This window comes from Ranitomeya variabilis, chromosome 7, assembly GCF_051348905.1.
Source record: "Ranitomeya variabilis isolate aRanVar5 chromosome 7, aRanVar5.hap1, whole genome shotgun sequence".
NCBI classification, from domain to species: domain Eukaryota; kingdom Metazoa; phylum Chordata; class Amphibia; order Anura; family Dendrobatidae; genus Ranitomeya; species Ranitomeya variabilis.
In genome coordinates this window covers 77,064,398-77,086,928 of record NC_135238.1, presented here as the reverse complement: position 1 = coordinate 77,086,928, position 22,531 = coordinate 77,064,398, and the positions used below count along the sequence as shown (strand labels likewise).

Below are 22,531 nucleotides of genomic sequence, written 5' to 3'. Positions count from 1 at the left end.
CACAAAAAGGACAAATTTGAGAAAATACGTGACATCCATTCTACGGTTGTTTTCCATCTTTAATAGTTAAGAAACAACGTGTCCATAAAGCGACTGTCCATACACGAGCTACCTTCACACACACTTTTTGGCAATGATTTAATATGCTTTGTTTTTTTAGCTTTTTTATATTATTATTATTATTGTTGTTCTTTTAATATATGTAAAAAACGTAATTACATTTAATTAACATGCACCATTTTTGGTGCATTTTTTAGCTCCAATTTTAAAATCACAAGACATGTTACACTTAGAATATGTCTAAGGCCACATTCACATGTTCAGTATTTGGTGAGTTTTTTACCTCAGTGTTTGTAAGCCAAAACCAGGAGTGGAACAATCAGAGGAAAAGTATAATAGAAACATGTCACCACTTCTGGATTTACACACGTGGTCAAAATTGTTGGTACCCCTAGTTTAATGACAGAAAAACCCACAATGGTCAGAGAAATAACTTGAATCTGACAAAGTAATAATAAATAAAAGATCTCCGAAAATGAACAAATGAAAGTCAGACATTGCTTTTCAACTATGCTTCCACAGAATTTTTTAAAAAATAAAATGCCCAGCAAATAAGAAAAAAAAAGATAAGACCACCCTGCTCGTGAGCGCTTACAATCTACAATGAAGTGGTGGGAGACACAAAGTACAGGTGCGTATTTACAATGATAGTCCAGCCATCTTGAAGGAGTGGGGGATAGATAAAGGCTGCATGAGGTGGTCACCAGCCAGTTTTCGTGGTGCTGTTGGGTGCAGTGGAGTTTGATGGAGGGTTATTCTCAGATAGATAGTGAATGGGCTACACACATATAAAAGGACTTTGATTAAGGAACATATGTGTTCTGAGGGAGTTGCTAAAACTGAGTAAGTTGTGGATAGTTCTAATTTCTTGGGGTAGAGCAGCGTTCCAGAGGATTGGCGTAACGCTGGAGACGTTTTGGAGCCGGGAGTGGGAGGTACGGATTAGTGCAGAGGTTAGTCGAAATTTGTTTGCAAAGCGTAATGAGCTGATAGGCTGATAAACAGAAATGAGGCAGGAGATGTAGGGGGGTGCTGCACTGTGGAGAGCTTTGTGGATGAGGACAAGCAGTTTGAATTGTATCCTGTAATGAATAGGCAGCCATTGTAATGACTGGCAAAGAGCCGATGCGTCCGAGTACCGATTAGCCAGATGGACGACCCTGGCTGCTGCATTAAGGATGGACTGGAGAGGGGAAGTCGAGTGAGGGGGAGGCCAATTAATAGAGCATTGCAGTAGTCCAGGCGGGAGTGGATCAGGGCAACTGTGAGGGCCTTTGTTGTTTCCATGGTGAGAAAGGGGTGGATCCTAGAGATGTTCTTTAGGTGTAAGCAGCAAGAGCATGCAAGAGATTGTATATGGGAGGTAAAGGAAAGATTGGTGTCAAACATAACATCCAGACAGTGTGCCTGCTGCCTAGGCGCTATTATGATGCCACCCACGGAAAGATATATGTCAGATTTAGGGAGGTCAGTAGATGGTGAGAGCAGAATAAGTTCAGTTATGGACAGGTTGAGTTTCAGATAGAAAGCGGACATGATGTTGGATACTGCGGAAAGACAGTCACTGGTGTTCTGTAATAATACAGCTAGGGTAAGATCAGAGGATGACGTGTTTAGTTGTGTCATCAGCATAAAGATGGTACTGAAAGCCAAACTGGCTGATGGTCTGTCTGTCCATGTAGAGAGAGGAGTAGGGGGCCAAGGACTGAGCCCTGTGGGACCCTAACAGTGAGAGGAAGAGAAGATGAAGTGGAGTCAGCGAACGATACACTGAAGGAGCGGTCGGAAAGATAGGAAGAGAACAAGGAGAGAGCAGTGTCCTTTATGCCTATTGACTGGAGCATAGAGAGTAGGAGATGGTGGTCAACATTGTCGAGAGGTTGAGAAGAATGAAAAGATAGTGGTCACAATTGCATTTTGCTGTCAGAAGGTCATTAGTCATTTTGGTGAGTGCGGTTTCTGTAGAATGTAGGTGGCGGAAGCCGGATTGTGAAAGATCTAGGAGAGAGTGAGTGGAGAGGTAACCGGTAAGGCGGGAGTAGACCAGGCTCTCAAAGAGTTTAGAGATCAAGGGGAGGTTGGAGACTAGTCGGCAGTTATTGGTACAGGATGGGTCGAAAGAGGGTTTTTTAAATAATGGGGTAATGATAGAGTGAGGAGGAGAGAATGCTAGAGGAGAGGGAGAGATTGAAGATTGTAGTTAGGTGGGTAGTGACTACAGGAGAGAGAGAGACTAGAGGACATGTGAGGGAATGGGGTCGGTAGTGCATGTAGTTGGACGAAAAGAAGAGAGGAGCCTTGAGACTTCTTCTGTGATGGGATCAAATGAGGAGAGTGAGCCAGGGGAGATGCAGGGCTGCTTTACTCTGTGATTGGAGGTTCTGAGGGTGAGGCTCACTACTTGGTCAAAAGTGCTTCTGAGCATGTCATTGTAGTGGTGTACAGCCACATTAGGACAGGAAAAAGAGGAGTTTGGGAACAGTGATGAGTGTAGGGAGTCTGTAAGTGAATGAGTGTAAACGGCTTGTAAATTTCTGCAAGTGCAGTAGGTAGGAGTGTGCTGGGGTGGACGAGGATTTGTGAGTGTGAAGGAGGGAATGTTGTGGTTAGAAAGTAGAAGCTGTGAGTTATCTAGGTAGGAGATTGTACAAAGCCAGACAAAGACCAGGTCAAGGGTGTTACCGTCTTTGTGTGTCTCAGACGTTGAGAGCTGTGAGAGGTCGAGAGAAGTGGTTAGTGATAGAAGCTAGGATGCAGATGTGGAAGTGGCGCTATTAATGGGGATATTGAAGTCTCCCAGGATAAGGGCTGGTAATTCATATAGTATAATGCACTCACCATAGTCCTCCATATATTATAATACACTCCATAGGCCTCCATATACTGTAGCAGAATCCATCCCATTGTCCTCCATATAGTAAAATGCACCCATAGTCCTCAGTATAGTATGGTGCACTCCCCATAGTCCTCCATATACATGGTGGGCCATTTATATGGATACACCTAAATAAAATTGGAATGGTTGGTGATATCAACTTCCTGTTTGTGACACATTAGTATATGGGAGGTGGAAAACTTTTCAAGATGGGTGGTGACCATGGCGGCCATTTTGAAGTCTGCCATTTTGGATCCAACTTTATTTTTTCCAATGGGAAAAGGGTCATGTGACACATCAAACTTATTGAGAATTTCTCAAGAAAAACAATGGTGTACTTGGTTTTAACATAACTTTATTCTTTCATGAGTTATTTACAAGTTTGTGACCACTTATAAAATGTGTTCAAAGTGCTGCCCATTTTGTTGGATTGTCAATGCAACCCTCTTCATCCACTCTTGACACACTGATAGGAACACCACAGAAGAAATGCTAGTACAGGCTTCCAGTATCCATTGTTTCAGATGCTGCACATCTCGTATTTTCACAGCATAGACAATTGCCTTCAGATGACCCCAGCATCAGAGTTCACCTCAGGTCAGGCGAGGCCGCTGCGCAGCCTCAGTGACTACCACTGACATCACTGAGCATGCGCAGACTCACAGCCTGACCTGAGGTGAACTGAGGTGAACTCAGCAGTGTGGGAAAAAGTACAAAAACTTTCCCACACTACAGAGTAAATGTCCGGTCAGGGGGGAAACTGCTCAGGCAGCTTTTCATTCATTACACAGTGGTTTACAGTCTGGGTGGTAGCATTAGCACGGCTCTTGGTTGTAAACTATTTAACCCCTTGAGATAGATTGCAGCATGGAACTTGACTGTAAGGCTACTTTCACACTAGCGTCGTACTCGGCCCGTCGCAGTGCGTCGGGCCGACGTACCGACGCTAGCGTTGTTTGCGCTGCACAACGGGTGCAGCGGATGCTGTTTTTCTGCGCATCCGCTGCCCCATTGTGAGGTGCGGGGAGGAGGGGGCGGAGTTCCGGCCACGCATGCGCGGTCGGAAAAGACGTTCTCGACGCAGCAAAAAACATTGCAAGCAACGTTTTTTGCTGCCGACGGTCCGCCACAACACGACGCAACCATCGCACGACGGTTGCGACGTGTGTCAATGCATCGCAATGCGTCGCTAATGTTAGTCTATGGAGAAAAAACGCATCCTGCAAGCACTTTTGCAGGATGCGTTTTTTCGCCAAAACGACGCATTGCGACGTATGCACAAAAACGCTAGTGTGAAAGTACCCTAAGGCGGACAGGTATGGGATATTGTTGCTTTTTTATTTTGTTTTTGTTTTTTTGCAGGAGAACGAGGGCTTCGCTTGGATTGAGCGTGTAATAAAGATGGAAAACCTGTGTGTTTAATTACCGTATATACTCGAGTATAAGCCGAGATTTTCAGCCCAAATTTTTGGGCTGAAAGTGCCCCCTCGGCTTATACTCGAGTCACGGTCTGTGGCAGGGTCGGCGGGTGAGGGGGAGAGGGCGCTGAGGCATACTTACCTGCTTCCGGGGCTCCTGGCGCTGTCCCTGCAGTCCCACTGTCTCCGGGTGCCGCAGCCTCTTCCCCTGTTCAGCGGTCACGTGGGACCGCTCATTAGAGAAATGAATAGGCTGCTCCACCTCCCATAGGGGCGGAGCCGCATAATTCATTTCTCTAATGAAGCGGTGCCGGTGACCGCTGACAGAGGAAGAGGCTGCGGCACCGAAGACCAGCTGTCCGGGGGAAGGAGCGGGACGCCGGGAGCAGGTAAGTATTACATATTCACCTGTCCACGTTCCACACGCCGGGCGCTGTCTCCATCTTCCCGGCGTCTCTCCGCACTGACTGTGCAGGTCAGAGGGCGCGATGACGCATATAGTGTGCGCGCCGCCCTCTGCCTGATCAGTCAGTGCAGGGAGACGCCGGGAAGATGGCGCCGAGGAGCTGCAAGCAAGAGAGGTGAGTATGTGTTTTATTATTTTTATTGCAGCAGCAGCAGCAGCTATGGGGCAATAATGGACGGTGCAGAGCACTATATGGCACAGCTATGGGGCAATAATGGTGCAGAGCACTATATGGCACAGCTATGGGGCAATAATGGTGCAGAGCACTATATGGCACAGCTATGGGGCAATGGTGCAGAGCACTATATGGCACAGCTATGGGGCAATGGTGCAGAGCACTCTATGGCACAGCTATGGGGCAATAATGGTGCAGAGCACTATATGGCACAGCTATGGGGCAATAATGGATGGTGCAGAGCACTATATGGCACAGCTATGGGGCAATAATGGTGCAGAGCACTATATGGCACAGCTATGGGGCAATAATGGTGCAGAGCACTATATGGCACAGCTATGGGGCAATAATGGTGCAGAGCACTATATGGCACAGCTATGGGGCAATAATGGTGCAGAGCACTGTATGGCACAGCTATGGGGCAATAATGGACAGTGCAGAGCACTATATGGCACAGCTATGGGGCAATAATGGTGCAGAGCACTATATGGCACAGCTATGGGGCAATAATGGTGCAGAGCACTATATGGCACAGCTATGGGGCAATAATGGTGCAGAGCACTGTATGGCACAGCTATGGGGCAATAATGGACGGTGCAGAGCACTATATGGCACAGCTATGGGGCAATAATGGTGCAGAGCACTGTATGGCACAGCTTTGGGGCAATAATGGTGCAGAGCACTATATGGCACAGCTATGGGGCAATAATGGTGCAGAGCACTGTATGGCACAGCTATGGGGCAATAATGGTGCAGAGCACTGTATGGCACAGCTATGGGGCAATAATGGTGCAGAGCACTGTATGGCACAGCTATGGGGCAATAATGGACGGTGCAGAGCACTATATGGCACAGCTATGGGGCAATAATGGTGCAGAGCACTGTATGGCACAGCTATGGGGCAATAATGGATGGTGCGGAGCACTATATGGCACAGCTATGGGGCAATAATGGTGCAGAGCACTGTATGGCACAGCTATGGGGCAATAATGGTGCAGAGCACTATATGGCACAGCTATGGGGCAATAATGAACGGTGCAGAGCACTATATGGCACAGCTATGGGGCAATAATGGTGCAGAGCACTATATGGCACAGCTATGGGGCCATAATGAACGGTATGGAGCATCTATTTTTATTTTTGAAATTCACCGGTAGCTGCTGCATTTTCCACCCTAGGCTTATACTCGAGTCAATAAGTTTTCCCAGTTTTTTGTGGCAAAATTAGGGGGGTCGGCTTATACTCGGGTCGGCTTATACTCGAGTATATACGGTATTTCATTAAAAGACTTTATTCTTAATCTGTGTGTATTTTTTAACCCTTTCAAACTATTGGATTAATAATGGATAGGTGTCTTATTGACACCTCTCCATTATTAACCAGGCTTAATGTCACCTTTCAATAGCAAGGTGACATTAACCCCTTATTACTCCATATGTCACCAATACAGGGTAATGGGAAGAGAGAGGCTAAGTGCCGGAATAAGTGCATCTTACAGATGCGCCTTTTCTGGGGTGGCTGGGGGAAGATGTTTTTAGCCAGGGGGCAATAACAATGGTCCCTTTCTAGGCTATTAATATCTGCCCTCAGTCACTGGCTTTCCCTCTCTGGTGAAGAAAATTGCGCGGGAGCCCACTCAAGTTTTTTCCATGAATAAATTTGATAATTTAACACCTACATCTCCAAAATTTAACACACACATAGTACTAAAATTATTAGTCAGGGACATCTATAAATCTAACTGATATGCAATGGCTTACTGTATGTAAACCATGTGTGATATCCTGTCGGCTTCTGCAATGATTTTACAGAAGCCGACAATTGAATTATCGGCTATTCTGCTACCTAATTCTCTATGAAATATAAACATAGATATATATATATATATATATATATATATATATATATACATATATGTGTGTGTCAATGACATACAGTATATATATACAGTATATATACTTAAACTATGTGTAGACATTTATTTTATCTATTCTATTTTAACCTATCAGTGTGATTTTACATTACACCGCACTGAATTGCTGGCTTTTCTAAAGGACACCGGTGCGTATTTCTCGCAAGTCACACTGATGGTCCGTGTGGTGTGCGAGTTTTTCTTGCACCCATAGACTTTCATTGGCGAGTCTTGGCCGATATACGGTGCAAATCGCAGCCTGCTACGATTTCACTCGCATGTATAATACGACCGAGAAAAAAACAGATGATGTGAGCTGCCTGCATTTTATAGCATAGCACTCGTCCGTATTATACGGTAGTGTGACTCTGGCCTAATTATAAGTTTTGTTATTGCCCCCTTCTTCTAATTATATATGCCTGCGATTATATTTCAGTGTATCTCCTAAAAGTGAGGAAGAAACACAACAAAATCTCAACCCCAATCTAAAGGCACCATCTAAGAGCAGAGGGAGCTGAGCAGATTTATATATAGTTTTATGAGAAAAAAAATAAAAAATAACCCGTGTTTTAATAATTTAATTCTTTCTGGGATTTTCATGTTTGTCTCCACAGGGAAGTTGCAGGCATCTCAGCATGCATAGTGGTGATGGGATTTCTTGAAATCCCATCTACTATGCTGTAATATATGGACGCTGCAGATGTAGGCAGCGTCCAACCCACAGCGTTTACTGACCGTGGGAACATACCCTTAGGCTACTTTGCCACAATGAGTTTTTGGTGAGTTTTTCATGTTGCATATTTTTTAAAACACGCAAGTGACCTAGTTTACTAAGTGGGTGCAGAAAGTCTGCATGATCAAAAACTCACCAAAAGCTCATCGTGGGAACGTAGCCTTAGAGGTACTGATAAATGAGTCCATTTTCAATAGTGGCGATGCTGGATGATTTGGTTATATCCAAAGGACATACAGTAATTGTATCCTATTCAATAATAGGCTAGAAAAATAATTGAATGACAATTGATTGTCTAATAAAAGGAGATTACTTGTGAAAGAATAATAAGGATATCTATTAAAAAAAATCTTGGTTGCATATGGATACGTGTAGTTGTTTTCTGTAATGCATGGACTGTACTGTATATAATTCTGTAAAATTGGTTTAATTGTCCTGGTGATGCATATTTCCGTAATCTGATTAAACAATAATTCTACAAATCCTAAAGATAAGAGAGTGCTGAACTTGTACTATCAATCCCAGCCAAGCCACCTGTAATTTATGCATATATGGTTTTTATCATCTTAAATTGGCGTTCTACTTCAAAACCTTCATTTTCTGCTTTTTACCATATCAAAGAATTCCCCGAAGATAGAATGCTTCCTGTCACAGAAGGCAATGCTGCTTCTGGAATTCCAATGTTGCTGAATATAAAAGAGAAGGATTGGTTCAGAGAACCAGAAAGATAGTTTAATTGCTTGAGAAGAAATACTGGAAAAAGAAAATACACTTACTGATGAAGGATTCACTGTGATTTCTACATTTTGCACCTGTTTTTTTATTAGCACAAAGGTTTCTAAATGTATAAAGAAAAACAAGGGAGGTGCCATGGGATTGGAGGATGGCTCACGTGGTACAGAGATATAAGAAAGGTAAGAAGGTGGATCCGGGCAACTACCGTCCAGTAAGCCTGACATCAGTAGTGTGCTACGTTTTTGAGGGTATTATAAGAGATGACCTGCAGAGATATAGTGTGCAGAGAATAATATAATAACTGACAACCAGCATGGATTCATGACGAATAAGTACTAACATGTTGGGCTACTATGAGGAGGTGAGTGCAAATCTGAATGTAGGTAATGCAGCTGATGTGATTTATCTGGACTTTGCAAAGGCATTTGATACTGTAACACATAACATCCTTATACTGAAGCTACAGAAGCAAGGACTGGGGGCAACTATATGCAGATGGGTAAGGAATTGGCTAAATGACGGGAAACAAAGAGTTTTTATAAATGGTACGTTCTCTAAATGGGATATAGTCAGCAGTGGGGACCGCAGGGAACTGTACTAGGACCGATTCTTTTTAACCTCTTTATTAATGACCTAGTGGATGGGATTGAGAGTAATGTGTCAGTCTTTGCTGATGACACCAGACTATGTAGGAAATTAAAATCTGACCTTAATTAAAGTCCTTGTTAGTGTAACACTCCTATAATACTAGGTGCACACTCCCTAAAATTCATGAAACCATTATTAATTCACTAGGCACAGATTTAACCATAGAATGGGGGATTAGAATACAGATAAATTTAAAATAAATGTATTTTTTTTATTAATGACATGATAAAAAAAGTAAAGTTAAAATTTAAGAAAGGTGCAAGAATGAAAAAATGGAGGGACATTGGACTCAGTCAATAATAATTGTTAACTAGTGATGAGCGAATATACTCGTTACTCGAGATTTCCAGAGCACGCTCGGGTGACCTCTGAGTATTTTTTAGTACTCGGAGATTTAGTTTTCTTCGCCACAGCTGAATGATTTACAGCTACTAGCCTGCTTGATTACATGTGTGGGTTCCCTAGCAACCAGGCAACCCCCACATGTACTCAGCCTGGCTAGTAGCTGTAAATCATTCAGCTGCAGCGATGAAAACTAAATCTCCGAGCACTAAAAAATACTCAGAGGTCACCCGAGCGTGCTCTGGAAATCTCGAGTAAGGAGTATATTCGCTCATCACTATTGCTAACCATTATAAAATCTTCATGTCTTGAACAGTGAATGCTCAGTAAAAAATGCAACGAAGGTATGAAATCAGAGTTCAGCAGTGTAAACAAATTACAACCCCGCGCCATAAAATATCGGTGTTATATAATATATTTAAATGCCATGTGCCAATAATAGAGCATCTACTATATAATTGTCTAAGGGTCACTTCCGTCTGTCTGTCTGTCCCGGATATTCATTGGTCGCGGCCTCTGTCTGTCATGGAAATCCAAGTCGCTGATTGGTTGTGGCAAAATGGCCACGACCATGGCCGTAGTCTGGCAGCGAAATGGCCGCTGCTTTACTGCCCTGCAGTCAGCGCTGAGCGCTCACACAGGGTTAATGCCAGCGTTAACGGACCGCGGTGTAACGCAGTCCGTTAACGCAGCTATTAACCCTGTGTGACCAACTTTTTACTATTGATGCTGCGTATGCAGCATCAATAGTAAAAAGATGTAATGTTACAAATAATAATAATAAAAAAAAGGTTATTCTCACCTTCCGACGTGGCGCGCTGTCATCGGCAGTGCAAGCGGCAGGTTCCGGTGCCAAGGATGCTATGCGAGAAGGACCTGCCATGACGTCATGGTCATGTGACCGCGACGTCATCACAGGTCCTGCGCTCATACCAACCCTGGGACCGGAAGCTGTGTGCACCGCACACAGGCGCCAGGACTTCAAGGGGCCTTCGGAAGGTGAGTATATGTTTATTTTTTATTTTAAGTCTTTTTTAGCCAAGCATATAGTGCCCACATTGCTATATACTACGTTGGCTGTGTTACAAACTGCGTGGGCTCTGTTATATACTACATCTCTGTGCTATATACTATGTAGCTGGGCAATATACAACATGACTGTGCAATATTCAATGTTACTGTCCAATATACTACGTGGCTGTGCAATATACTACATGTTCTGTGTTATATATACTACGTGGCTCTACATTATACTACGTGGCTATGTTATATACTACGTGGCTCTGCTATATACTACGTGGCTGACCAATATACTACATACCTGTGCAATTCACTATGTGGCTATGTTATATACTACGTGGCTGTGTTATATACTACGTAGCTCTGCTATATACTACGTACGCTGTGTTACATACTACGTAGCTCTGTTATATATTACGTAGCTATGTAACTACATCGGTTGTGTTATATACTACGTCACTGTGCAATATAGCACATTGCCTGTGCTATATACTACCTACATATTCTAGAATACCCGATACGTTGGAATCGGGCCACCATCTAGTATAAACATATATGGCTAGAAAACAGACAAAAGCAATTCATTCATATAATTCATTGATGTAAGAGTAAGTATCAAGAAACCATGATTAAATAAAACAGCAGAACTGAATCAAATCTGGTGTGATCAGGTTCACAGACTGAAATGCATCGATGTTGCCTGAAATATATCACCTTGCAGTAACAGCATAACAAAGTAAAGTGTCATGCAGCACAGCCTGTGCAAAGGAAAACAGCACAGAGCCTTGCATAAGCCTCGTAAAGGGTGTTGAGCATGAAGATTAGAACCAAAGAAATGCCTGTCGAAGACTCACAATAGAATACCGGTTACAGGAGGCATAACCGTGATTAGAGTCAAGCAGCACAAAGTTTCTACCTGAGTCCAGATAGCATATGGAAGCGTGGAGAAGTTCCGACCCTCTGCCCTGACGCATACGTTTCACCCAGCTTCTTCGGGGGCAAAGAAGAAGCGCCTGAAGAAGCTGGGCAAAACGTGCGCATCGGGGCAGAGGGACGGGACTTCTCCACACTTCCATATGCTATCCGGACTCAGGTAGAAAGTTTGTGCCTTGCTCATCATGCTGATGGTCTCTAATCACTGTTATATAAACAGAGATAAAATCCCACAATCCCAATGTATTGTTACCCTTTTATAAATCAATGGAGAGGCCACATCTAGAATACGGGATCCAGTTTTGGGTTCCACATTTTAAAAAGGATATTCAGAGGTTAGATTCAGTTCAAAGGCGGAAACTAGATTACACAGGATGGAAGGTTTCTCTAACTGTGGAATGCCCTACAACAAGTGGTAACAATGGCAGACACTATAACAGCTTTTAATAAAAGGGCTGGATGATTTCCTCAGTACACATGAAATTGTGCGTTATACAGTATATAATTTAGTGACAAAAATGTATAATTGGTGGAGAAATGTTGAACTTGATGGACCTAGGTCTTTTTTCAACCAATGTAATTATGTAAATCAACTCATTTATTTGCTGTTGCGCTTTTCAACTTACATCATTTTTATTTCTTCTCCATCCCCTGACCACAGAAATCTACAGGGTTCATACAACTGAGCAATGAATGGGCTTCAATATTTTTATATAAATTACATTGAAGGGATTGTCCAGGACATATCTATCTCTCACTTCCTCCTTCGGCCTCACTCAATCGTCTTCTGCAGCCACTCACAAAGATGGTCACACACTGGACCTCATCTTCACCCGCCTCTGCTCCCTATCTAACCTCTCTAACTCATCTCTTCCACTCTCTGACCACAACCTTCTCACATTCTCATCTCTCTCCACTCCATGTCTACAATCCCCACCCCACAAACTTTCACACCCTCGCAGAAATCTTAAACATCTTGACCTACATTCATTCTCCGAATCCCTCCTCCCTCTCACAGACATAAGTTCCATACACAATGCGCATGATGCTGCCACTCTATATAACACCACAATAGCTGTAGCTTTGGAATCTGCTGCCCCACTTACACATACCAAAGCTCACAAAATCAACAGACAGCCCTGGCACACCAGCCTGACCAAAGAACTGAGGCAAGCTTCCAGGGCTGCTGAGCGCAGATGGAAAAGATCCCACTCCAACGACCACTTCATCGCATTCAAACAGTCCCTCACTACTTTCAAGACCACACTCGCCACAGCTAAACAAACCTACTTCTCATCTCTCATATCCTCCCTGTCTCACAACCCTAAACAGTTATTCAACACCTTCAATTCTCTCCTCCGTCCCCCAGCACCTCCTCCCTCCCCACTTATCTCAGCTGAAGACTTTGCCTCATTTTTCAAGCAGAAGATTGATAGCATCAGAGACAGTTTTGGGCAACAAGCCCCAGAGCCCTTCCTCCCGACTTCCCAGCCCTCCACCTCCAAAACCAACTTCTCCACCATTACAGAAGATCAACTCTCCACTCTACTCTCAAGATCGTAGAGCGCCCCCACACCGCCGCAGGGCCTAGGGGGTACCCGGAGCCGGGCCTCTAGGTCTCAGTCCTGGGGTTGTCACGGTGGCTAGACCCGGTCCGTGGCCCTGTCTGTCAGTGGGGGACGTCCGGTGAAATAGGAGGTGTTGTAACGGTACAGTTGTGGGGTGCAGGTCGCGATAAATAACAAGGACACCAGGTTGCAGTCTCTTTACCTCTTTACTGAAGATCTCTGAGTCCTCAATCCAGAATACGGCTCACCAGGCTGCGCAAGTCCGGCTGGTCCAATGGCACCTCTGGAGTTCTCTTCACAGGAGGAAATCTGTGCCTTCCCCCTAGCGCTATGTGTTGTAGTCCTCCCCTGCTGTGCTTACGGAAAGTACCCCACAACTGTTGTGTCTGTTTCTGATGTTCCCTCACAACTCGATTAGATGATGTTCTGCTAATCCTCCGTCCCTCCCTGAGGTTCGGGTAGGAACGGCACCCGTTTGACGGGTAGGCCTGGAGTTCTTCCGGGACCCTAGAGACGCCCCTCTCCCACAATTGCCTCCCAAGACTTCATAGGTGATTTGAGTTAGACAGCCCGCCTGAGACTGACTGTCCTGCCGCTGTTTGGAGTATTGCTTGAAGCTGAATGTTATTCTACTCCCTCGGCGTTCCGGCCACCGGTAGTGCGCCTCAGTAGGATGTTGCTTCGGTCTTACAGCACGACTCCTACTGGTATTTCTCCTTTGCGTGATCCCGTTTCTCACTCAGCACAATCTATCTCTCTTCTAATCCTTTCTTGGGCACCGCCGCTACCCGGAGCAGGCACGGTCCCGTTACGTTCGTTCTCGTTGCCAAGCCTCTGTCAGGATCCCACCCCTGACAGAGACCCTACTGTATCTTCCCCTACAACACCCTCTGCCACAAGGTGTTGCCTGGTTCCAACCCAGTCAGCTTTCTGATCTAACTTCCTGCCTGACCCCCAGTTTACCCACTATGGTGGGGAGTGGCCTAATGAATAGCACCCTTAGCTCCCCCCGGAGGCCCGGCTGTGAAATGTATTGGTGTCTGTGATACCTGATCAGATGAACTCCTTCAGTGCCATCGGACGCACCATAGCTCCCCACAGTGGCGGAGCCACAGTACTGCAACGACCAGGACTCTGGGGCGCTGCACTCCCCCCTGGTTAAACACAGTACTCCGGGACTGGGAAGAAAACAACAATACAAGTTTAGCAAAAAAGACATACAATTTTGTTGAGTGCAAATAACAATACGTATACTTGAACTAGCTTCCCTTTATGGGAGGTGAGGACACTTGAACGTTACAAACACATGGTTAAACATTAAACATTATAAATTACAGGCTAATAATAACTCCTGTTACCCAACCGGGTATTCTACTAAGTGCAAAAATTGCTGAACAGTACTTTAACATTGCCCTTAAGGACATACACTCTGTATCCACCAAAGGCCTTCCTATAATCACATTATAAGGTAAGTTAACTTTTCATTCTCCTTCTTTAAATCTGCAGGACCGCCTGTCCTATCGGCACCAGACCTACTGCCTCTCCTCTCGGTTACAGGACCGCCCCGTTCAGCCAGGGCCTACTGCCTTTTCAACTTCTATACACAGTACAGATCATAACATTACTTTCAGTTTTAGAAGCACTGAGCCATTTACGCATAGCTCCTAGGAGGACTCACTACCTAACCCCTACGGGTTCACTTTCTGTCCTCTGTAACACATTATTAACTCTTTCTTTGCAATAACTGACTTACTATGGAGGACTCAGGGTTTACCTTCTATCCCCAGTTTTTTATCAACATTATCAACTATCCCCTTATAACATCAATCCTCATTATTACTTTCTTTCATCAAGACATTATTGCTATCCATCTATCTTAAAGCAATACGGTTCTTCAAATATACACGTGGCTGTCCCCTTTAAGAAGGGACCAAGTCTTTAGGAGGTAGCATTTGTTCTCTAGCTACCAGTCCATACTCAGCAAAGGCTCCGGTGTGGTATCTTCGCAAAGAGTCTCTTTCTAAGTAAAACCAGGACGGGTCTTAGCAGCAAAACAGCAAGGAAATAAACAGTTAACTTTTTACAGTTTCAGGTTTCCGAGGTTTAGTTGGACGGCTTCCAGGGCTGCACCTGGCACTTAACCCTTCTTGGCCTGGGCAAAGTGAGGTCCAGGGTTACACCCAGTGCGGGACAAACGCCGTTAATCCGTCCTTCATGTATGGTTAAATCATGCGCAGCGATGGAGGTCTGCGCAGCTTGAGTATGGGCATTTGCTGCAGCAGAGGTAGCGGCCGCTGCAAGATCAGTCACTGGAACGGAGTCAGCAGCTGTGGCACTAGCAGTCACTGGAGGGGTGTCGGTCGTCAGGGCAGGGTCGTCTTTCATACCTGCTTCAGATGCGGTCCCTCTGGTGCCGGTCTGCTCTGCCTCCGCTGGGGTCTGGAACGCTGGTTGCAGGGCCTTGTGCTGCGACATTGTCATCTCTGCTTGCAGCATACCCCTTTCCGGCAGGGCCTTGCTTTCCAGCTTCGGAGCGCTGGGACTTCTTCCCTGCTCCGGACCAGATGAGGCTGCCGACAGATGTCCGGTGAGGCTCCTGATGATGGCCTTCTTCCACCCGGCCTCAGTGCTCAGCTGCATCCGCCGGGGTTGGTGGATCAGCTCGTCCGCTCCGGTCTGCAGGAGGTCAGCGTCAACTGTGGAGGTCTGGCTGCGGTGCCTCTCCGGGTAGCTGGGGGAGTCCTCGGCTCCGACCCCACACTCCGGCTCCGGGCGGCTGGCCATGGCGTCCTCCATGTTGCTCGCTTCTTCTTCCTGGTCCTTTTCCCGCTCTCTCCTTCGTGAGCGGTTTCGTTTTCTCTGTCTCTGCCCACCATTGAGGATCAGGAGGCGGATCTCGGCTGCTGACGGACACGTCCTCAAGGGGCCGAGATATTTAGACTGGGCGGCCATTGTCTTTCGCGCTCTTCAGCTTGTTCACGCCCACTTCCACGCCCTTCTTCTTCTCCTGCGCTCTCCTTAGCGCTGTAATGGCGGCGGTTTTGGCGCGAACTTTTGGCGGCAAGTGACAATCCACAGTCTTTGCAATAAAGTACAGCCCAAGCACAGTAAATCACAGTTCCAAGGCACACATGACCTGATTCTTCAGGCTTAAGTACATCCTGTTCGTGATGCCAAGTTAGAGCGCCCCCACACCGCCGCAGGGCCTAGGGGGTACCCGGAGCCGGGCCTCTAGGTCTCAGTCCTGGGGTTGTCACGGTGGCTAGACCCGGTCCATGGCTCTGTCTGTCAGTGGGGGACGTCCGGTGAAATAAGAGGTGTTGTAACGGTACAGTTGTGGGGTGCAGGTCGCGATAAATAACAAGGACACCAGGTTGCAGTCTCTTTACCTCTTTACTGAAGATCTCTGAGTCCTCAATCCAGAATACGGCTCACCAGGCTGCGCAAGTCCGGCTGGTCCAATGGCACCTCTGGAGTTCTCTTCACAGGAGGAAATCTGTGCCTTCCCCCTAGCGCTATGTGTTGTAGTCCTTCCCTGCTGTGCTTACGGAAAGTACCCCACAACTGTTGTGTCTGTTTCTGATGTTCCCTCACAACTCGATTAGATGATGTTCTGCTAATCCTCCGTCCCTCCCTGAGGTTCGGGTAGGAATGGCACCCGTTTGACGGGTAGGCCTGGAGTTCTTCCGGGACCCTAGAGACGCCCCTCTCCCACAATTGCCTCCCAAGACTTCATAGGTGATTTGAGTTAGACAGCCCGCCTGAGACTGACTGTCCTGCCGCTGTTTGGAGTATTGCTTGAAGCTGAATGTTATTCTACTCCCTCGGCGTTCCGGCCACCGGTAGTGCGCCTCAGTAGGATGTTGCTTCGGTCTTACAGCACGACTCCTACTGGTATTTCTCCTTTGCGTGATCCCGTTTCTCACTCAGCACAATCTATCTCTCTTCTAATCCTTTCTTGGGCACCGCCGCTACCCGGAGCAGGCACGGTCCCGTTACGTTCGTTCTCGTTGCCAAGCCTCTGTCAGGATCCCACCCCTGACAGAGACCCTACTGTATCTTCCCCTACAACACCCTCTGCCACAAGGTGTTGCCTGGTTCCAACCCAGTCAGCTTTCTGATCTAACTTCCTGCCTGACCCCCAGTTTACCCACTATGGTGGGGAGTGGCCTAATGAATAGCACCCTTAGCTCCCCCCGGAGGCCCGGCTGTGAAATGTATTGGTGTCTGTGATACCTGATCAGATGAACTCCTTCAGTGCCATCGGACGCACCATAGCTCCCCACAGTGGCGGAGCCACAGTACTGCAACGACCAGGACTCTGGGGCGCTGCAATCGCATCTCACCACCTGTGCACTTGACCCACTCCCATCCCACCTCATCCCAAACCTCACCACAGTCTTCATCCCAACCCTAAACCATCTCTTCAACCTATCACTAACAACTGGTGTTTTCCCCTCAAGCTTTAAACATGCCTCCATCACACCTATCTTCAAAAAGCCCTCTCTTGACCCATCCTCTGTATCTAGCTATCGCCTTATATCACTTCTCCCTTATGCCTCCAAACTACTGGAACAACACATCTACCTTGAACTGTCCTCCCATCTCTCTTCTTGCTCCCTCTTTGACCGCTTACAATCTGGCTTCTGGTCACACCACTCCACTGAAACTGCCCTAACTAAGGTCACCAACGACCTCTTAACCGCCAAGAGCAAGCGACACTACTCTGTTCTCCTCCTCCTCGACCTGTCGGCTGCTTTTGACACAGTGGACCATTCCCTATTATTACAGACCCTCTCATCCCTTGGCATCACAGACTTGGCCCTATCCTGGATCTCATCATACCTAACAGACCGGACATTCAGCATCTCCCACTCACACACCACCTCCTCACCTCGCCCCCTATCTGTCGGAGTCCCACAAGGTTCAGTCCTTGGGCCCCTGCTCTTCTCCATTTACACCTTTGGCCTGGGACAGCTCATAGAATCTCATGGCTTTCAGTATCACCTCTATGCTGATGACACACAGATCTACATCTCTGGACCAGATATCACCTCCCTACTAACCAGAATCCCTCAATGTCTGTCCACTATTTCATCCTTCTTCTCTGCTAGATTTCTGAAACTTAACATGGACAAAACAGAATTCATCATCTTTCCCCCATCTCACACGACCCCCCCAACGAACCTAACCATTACAGTAAATGGCTGCCCACTCTCCCCAGTCCCACAAGCTCGGTGCCTCGGGGTAATCCTTGACGCTGATCTCTCCTTCAAACCACATATCCAAGCCCTTTCCACTTCCTGCCGACTTCAACTCAAAAATATTTCACGAATCCGTTCATTCCTCAACCAAGAATCTGCAAAAACCCTAGTCCATGCCCTCATCATCTCTCGCCTTGACTACTGCAACCTCCTGCTCTGTGGCTTCCCGTCGAACACTCTCGCACCCCTCCAATCTATTCTAAACTCTGCTGCCCGATTAATCCACCTGTCCCCCCACTATTCCCCGGCCTCTCCCCTCTGTCAATCCCTCCACTGGCTCCCCATTGCCCAGAGACTCCAGTACAAAACACTAACCATGACATACAAAGCCATCCACAACCTGTCTCCTCCATACATCTGTGACCTCATCTCCCGGTACTTACCTACACGCAACCTCCGATCCTCACAAGATCTCCTTCTCTACTCCCCTCTTATCTCCTCTTCCCACAATCGCATACAAGATTTCTCTCGCATATCACCCCTACTCTGGAACCCTCTACCACAACACATCAGACTCTCGCCTACCATCGAAATCTTCAAAAAGAACATGAAGACCCACCTCTTCCGACAAGCCTACAACCTGCAGTAACCACCGATCAACCAAACCGCTGCATGACCAGCTCTATCCTCACCTACTGTATTCTCACCCATCCCTTGTAGATTGTGAGCCTTCGCGGGCAGGGTCCTCACTCCTGTACCAGTTATTACTTGTATTGTTTAATATTATTGTACTTGTTTTAATTATGTATACCTCTCCTCACATGTAAAGCGCTATGGAATAAATGGCGCTATAACAATAAATAATAATAATAATATTTGTAAGGAGGAAGACCAGGCTGCAAGTACCTGTATTGAGCTGGGTCCGGAACTGCTGAGGCTGCGTCCCTTATTTCTGGGGGGAGGCAAAAAGGACCGGACCAGGGCTCTGACCCGGAAGCTGGAGGGAACAGTTATAAGAGAAAGCGTGCACTGTTGTGAATTTGCTTTTTGCTCCCTCTAGTGGTTACTAGTTTTTTGACTCTGGTTTTTCTGTCATTCCTTTTATCCGCACCTGGGTCGTTAGTTAGGGGTGTTGCTATATAAGCTCCCTGGACCTTCAGTTCAATGCCTGGCAACGTACTTATCAGAGCTAGTCTGCTGTGCTCTTGTCTACTGATCCTGGTTCCAGTTATATCAGCTAAGTCTGCCTTTTGCTTTTTGCTATTTGTTTTGGTTTTGTATTTTTGTCCAGCTTGTTCCAAATCTATATCCTGACCTTTGCTGGAAGCTCTAGGGAGCTGGTGTTCTCCCCCCGGACCGTTAGACGGTTCGGGGGTTCTTGAATTTCCAGTGTGGATTTTGATAGGGTTTTTGTTGACCATATAAGTTACCTTTCTTTATTCTGCTATCAGTAAGCGGGCCTCTCTGTGCTAAACCTGGTTCATTTCTGTGTTTGTCATTACTGTTGTGAATTTGCTTTTTGCTCCCTCTAGTGGTTACTAGTTTTTTGACTGGTTTTTCTGTCATTCCTTTTATCCGCACCTGGGTCGTTAGTTAGGGGTGTTGCTATATAAGCTCCCTGGACCTTCAGTTCAATGCCTGGCAACGTACTTATCAGAGCTAGTCTGCTGTGCTCTTGTCTACTGATCCTGGTTCCAGTTATATCAGCTAAGTCTGCCTTTTGCTTTTTGCTATTTGTTTTGGTTTTGTATTTTTGTCCAGCTTGTTCCAAATCTATATCCTGACCTTTGCTGGAAGCTCTAGGGAGCTGGTGTTCTCCCCCCGGACCGTTAGACGGTTCGGGGGTTCTTGAATTTCCAGTGTGGATTTTGATAGGGTTTTTGTTGACCATATAAGTTACCTTTCTTTATTCTGCTATCAGTAAGCGGGCCTCTCTGTGCTAAACCTGGTTCATTTCTGTGTTTGTCATTTCCTCTTACCTCACCGTAAAAAGAAATGACAAACACAGAAATGAACCAGGTTTAGCACAGAGAGGCCCGCTTACTGATAGCAGAATAAAGAAAGGTAACTTATATGGTCAACAAAAACCCTATCAAAATCCACACTGGAAATTCAAGAACCCCCGAACCGTCTAACGGTCCGGGGGGAGAACACCAGCTCCCTAGAACTTCCAGCAAAGGTCAGGATATAGATTTGGAACAAGCTGGACAAAAATACAAAACCAAAACAAATAGCAAAAAGCAAAAGGCAGACTTAGCTGATATAACTGGAACCAGGATCAGTAGACAAGAGCACAGCAGACTAGCTCTGATAAGTACGTTGCCAGGCATTGAACTGAAGGTCCAGGGAGCTTATATAGCAACACCCCTAACTAACGACCCAGGTGCGGATAAAAGGAATGACAGAAAAACCAGAGTCAAAAAACTAGTAACCACTAGAGGGAGCAAAAAGCAAATTCACAACAGTGCACAGCATCGGGGAGTTTCATACCGGCAGTGACAGAGGCAAGGTGCGTGCGCAGCGGGCTCCAAGGGGTGCGCAGTCAGGCCTTAATGACACGTGGCCGATCCAATGCTGGGAAGCTGCTGGATCAACCCGCAGTAATAAGGAAAGAACCAGGAGCCCTGTGCAGCTAAGTGGCGGAAGCCAGCCTAAGAGCCAGGGCAGAGTTCAGGACTGTTCGCTGCTGCCCTCATTGTCAGACTGTGGTCTGCAGGACCCCGCCGGAGAAGCAGCGCGCCAGTGGTTGTCGGCACTTCAGTCTTGGTGGGAACAGAGAAGCAGCGTGCCCAGTAGCTGACAGAGAGGTGTTGTGTGCTTCGTGACCGTGAGTACAGCGCACGTGGTGCAAAGAGAGAACCGAGTACTGGATAGACTTTTGTAACCCACCTTACCAGCATATACTTTCCCGCCCATGGGAAACCCTGATTGTGCTGCGGCCTTGTTTGCTCTGGCCGCATATGCTCATGGACTAGGGTCTCAGTGGAAGGTACCGGACACCGACCACTGCAGCCAGAAAACGGAAGTTGTTTGCAGGACCCCACTGGAACAGAACCACACCAGCTATTGTTGGCGTCATCGCCTGCTCCGTAATTGCCACGACCTGGAAGATGACTGACAGGCTACGTTGATCTAACACGAGCTGCCACTATCTTTTTCCCTTGTTTTCATTGACTCTGTGTCACGCGGGTGCTGGGTAGACTACAGCTGATTACCCGGGCCCCTGCGATATCCCTCAGACTAGGGAAAACCCTGTCTGTCCCTCTCCCAGAATTTAAGACACAAGCTATAATCGGCGATGCCCAAAGCCCAGCAAAACTATTTAAAGGCCACGGGCGTGACCCAACTTCCAACCCGATTACCAGCTAGATTAACCCCGGAATATCTGGATAAATTCTAGCCGGCGCCACTGAGCGTATAGTGGACAAATGTGAAATTACCGCTGTCAGTCGGACGCCCTAGTGTGAATAGCGCCCGACATGACAGTACCCTGCCTTCTACGAGGGACCCCAGGGCCCTCACGACTTATAGGACCCGGCTTGTCCAGATGGCGGCGGTGAAACATACTGACCAGCCGGTCCGCATGTGTGTCCGAAGCTGGTACCCAAGACCTCTCCTCCAGCCCATAACCACGCCAGTGTACCAGGTACTGTAATGTGCGGTGCACAATACGAGAGTCAACCACTTTGGAGACTTCAAACTCCAAATTGCCATCCACCAAGACTGGAGGTGGCATCGGCACCGCGTCCACGGAACCCACCACCTTCTTTAAAAGAGATCTGTGAAACACGTTGTGTATTTTATATACCGTAGGAAGCTCCAATTGGTAGGCTACCGGGTTAATGACGGCGGCGACCCTAAATGGACCAATAAACCTTGGACCCAATTTCAGGGATGGTACTTTGAGTTTTATGTTTTTTGTGGACAACCACACCCAATCACCCACACTCAGGTCCGGACCTGGCACACGTCTACTGTCAGCCACTCGTTTGTACCCTGCACCCACGCTCAGCAAGCGCTGTTTCACTCTCCTCCAGACGGATGACAGTTGTGCTCCTAGCTGGTCCTCCTCCGGGACACCAGCAGAGCCCCCCTGACGCAGACTACAAAATTGAGGATGGTGCCAGTAAACACAAAAGAACGGGGACTCCCCAGACGATTCCTGGCCGTGATTATTAATAGCAAACTCAGCCAAAGGAAGGAACGTCGACCACTCCTCCTGGTTGTCAGAAACAAAGCAGCGTAAGTACTGCTCCAAATTCTGGTTCATACGCTCGGTCTGACCATTTGACTGAGGATGAAACGCCAAAGAATGCGACAACTTGATCCCCAGCCGTGAGCAAAATGATTTCCAAAACTTTGCCACAAACTGAGTACCCCTATCCGACACTATGTCAGATGGGACCCCGTGAAGTCTGACCACCTCCTGCACAAAAACCTGA

General features: G+C 46.7%; 1 protein-coding gene across 2 annotated transcripts in view; it reads right to left on the bottom strand.

Annotated features, from left to right (window-relative positions):
• The window catches only part of GSG1L (GSG1 like), a 316,149-nt gene that overhangs the window by 33,783 nt on the left and 259,835 nt on the right, over window positions 1-22,531 (bottom strand). The window lies entirely within an intron of this gene.